Consider the following 3,525-nt stretch of genomic DNA (forward strand, 5'->3'; position numbering starts at 1 on the left):
ACTAGTGACAGCAAAAAAGAACATGCCACTTCAGAGTAATGGCACACCTGGTTCAGAGCAGGGAGTGAGTGCCCTGCAGACATCTCTCTGCTACAGGGAGAAAGGATCCATTGCATACATACTGGCATCTCGGGCCCACGTAGTTCCCTTTCAGCAAATCAGCACTTCCTATCCAAGACTACTTGTAAAATGTTCCGGTTTCGCTGGTCTAAAACACAAGTTTACACACAAGGCTTGCAGACAAGGTGTCACATGCAGCTTCACAGGCATGTCCTTTGTCACATGAACATGCCTCCCTCACTCATTAAGCAGACGTTAACACTCCATGTGTTTGTGTACCCTTGTGGGTGTATTTTGTAGCCAAGGCCAAGCTCTTCACTGCTGCTGGCTCTGCATAGGGCAAGTTGGCTTTGCCCAGCCCACCTCACTGAAAACAAGTTTAGGGACCTCCCCAGGAGCTGCTGGCTTCACCAACTCAATCTGCAGACTCGACATAAATAAATATTTCAGTGCATGAACTCAAGCCAAAAGATAATCTCCAGACCATCCTGTCCAGAGGAAACTGGCTCTATTTTATTTTATCTTGCATTGCTCAAATCTCATGGCACCTTCACCTCCTGTAAAGGCAGCCTGAAGACAAACTCACAGAGCACTTCAATTATAGATCCTGCCATATGTTTGATAATGGATTTCAGATGCGTCCACACTGAAGAGTAGGGATGAAAATGCAGTATCTCCTTCTCCCTTCTGAAATATTATCACATGTGTTACCATGGAAAAACCTTCGGTTTTGTCACTGACATCTATTCAGTCCCCTTGGGACACATTCTGTAACATCAACTCTCTAGGAAAAAGGCAAGAAATTTTCATCTAAAGAAGAATTTGAGCCAACAAAAGCACACTTCTTAGCCAAAGAAACTATTAATTTAGAAACCGCCATTTTGAAATTCAGCTCATAGTACTTTCTTGGACTGCAGTGGAAGCAAGTGCCAAGCAGAAGAGCTCTTCAGTAATTCACAAGGTCAGAAACACAGAGACAGCCTACACAAATTGCTGGCCAGGATAATGTAGAGCAAGAAGTGCAAGGAATGCTACAAAACTGAGCTTCATCAGTCTCCCAAATACAAATCCCAAATGTATTTCTGAATCAAATGGCTACACTAACACCATCAGTTTTGCCAGCAGCTGGCAGAAGACCAAGTCCAAGGGAGATGCTGCTCCATGTCAATTTTCTTGCTATGCATTAAAAAAATGTTTCAATTCACTCCACCATTCTTCAAACCACAATTATAAAATAAATCTCATGTAAACAGCACTGGGCAAAACCACATTCCTTCTGCTGCTTCTAAGGTGTGTCAGACCCAGGTTCTCCAGGTTGCTCAGACACTCGAGTCACACACATTTACTCAGAGCTGAGTCACCTTTCCAGATCTGGACTCCAGTGCTAGAAAAGCTTGGGTACAGTAAGCCTGCCCTTGCTGGTTTACAGCACACAAACAAACATGAATGTGAACCAGTTGCATGTAAGAAGTAACAAAGTCCTGTGTCCCATCCTGAGGTTCATGACTGTTTCAAAAGTCATGAACCTGAAGCTAATGCTTAACTCAAGAGATGCTGTCACATATGGCAATGCACATGGAATCAGCAAGCTCATTACAACTGATGTTATTCATATAAGTATTTGCCAAAGGCTTAGTCCTCTTGTTTAGATAGGTTTATAAACAGCTACATGATATCCTGTAACATTTTAACCAAGTCTATTTATACAGTAAGAAGAAGCCTCTTTATACAGTAAGAACAATTCTGCCTGTTAATTACATAAACTGCCTTACTTCAGTAGTGCTCACTAGCAAAGAACATGCACTTGAATAATACTTTTAATAAAAAGTATTTTTTATTAAAATACTGTTTTTTCCTGATGCTGCCTGTTGCTGGAAGTCAGGACAATAGCAAGAGAAGTGCTGACACCTACAGGGCAAGACATTTCTGTGTCTAGAAACCTCTATCTGGTTTAGTCCTATTACATAACTCACACTGTGCAGTACAATTAAACAAACATATGGCTTCAGAGTATGACTGTTACTTCATCTGATTTTATTTACAAATGACTGGAGTAATACCTCGTGCATTTTTTGAACAGTTTTGGGGTTTTTTATACATCTAGTGAACATAAAATCCAGGCCAATTCATGCTGCTTGAAGCTCATAAAGATGAAAAAATAAGTCATGAGAGTACTTTCCAGTTCCACTTCTACTTCCCAGTCTGCTCACACCCTTGGAACTTCTCATTTCTGTGCCTAGCTTCTTTCCATTTTTTTTTTTTTGGGGGGGTGGTGTAGGAATGGTCCCTGCGGATTTGTAATTAAGAAGTGTGTTTCCTTTTCTCTATTCTGCTAAGAGTGAACTCTAGGACATAATAATTATTCTATTATTCCTGCCCCCTTCTCATCATTAGATTCTTCTCATTTCTATTTCTTTCCCCCAGCTGAATATATATATTTAATATATAAAAGCTGTTGTAAACTAGTGTCTCCATCACTCTGCTCTCAGTGGCACTTTTGATTCACTTCCATGCAGCTCTGCAGAATCAAAAGGCTCAGAACACGAGGAGTTCCCTGCAGCCCCACAGCCTGTGCTGCTGAGAGCAGCTACTCAAGTTCACACAACTGAGCACATGGTGCCACATCACTCAGCGCTGTGTGCAACCCTGAGCTGTGCACACCACTGCAGCTCCAGAACTACTTTATGTTCCGTGCCCAGTCCAACTCGTAGAGCCTGCCCTGTTCCAGCTCACCAGAAGGCCCATTTCCAAAGACATCTTGCACCAAGTAGCTCCTAGGCAACTGATCTTGATTATCAAAGTCACCCTTCTCAAGAAGCATTAAGAAGTCTGGCTTTGTTCCAGAGGATGGGGGGGAGGATTAATTTCAAGTGCTGAGCAATAAAACCAGATACATTTCATCTGTGGTCCAAAAGGAGCCTTCAGCACTATCGTGATGACAAAGGTAAGCACATGGATTAAGAGTTTTCAAGGGGAACAAATAGACTTGGGATCAAGGGAAGAAGGAAAAAAGGAGAAAAAGGTAGTTACATACACATTCTCAAGAAAATCCAGGATAGAATAAAGGAAGATTTAAACACAAGGAGGAGGTTATTAGTTATCTTTCACCATCTCGGTCTGTATTTCTTTTTTATATTGTCACGCACTACAGTTATACTGCTAAAATGAATCCTCAGCCTGCATTACTTCACATAAACCATATTTTGGACTCATTTCTTCCAAGTTCCCAGTCAAAAATGTCTTTCGCCAAAGCAAACAGATAAGACACCACAAGTGCCTTCAAATATCCAGTATCCAATATTACAAGTACAGATTGTGGCTGAAGGAGGTAGAGCAGACACCATCCTCTGGTACTTTCCCTTCTCCTCAAAGGTTAAGATACTTTGATGACATTTGGTGGCTTGAGCACTGACAGAGTGACATTTTAGTGCTGTGTCCAAGAATAAAACTACTGCATGAGAAGGA

This window comes from Corapipo altera, unplaced genomic scaffold (genome assembly GCF_003945725.1).
Source record: "Corapipo altera isolate COAL_440 unplaced genomic scaffold, ASM394572v1 51, whole genome shotgun sequence".
NCBI classification, from domain to species: Eukaryota; Metazoa; Chordata; class Aves; order Passeriformes; family Pipridae; genus Corapipo; species Corapipo altera.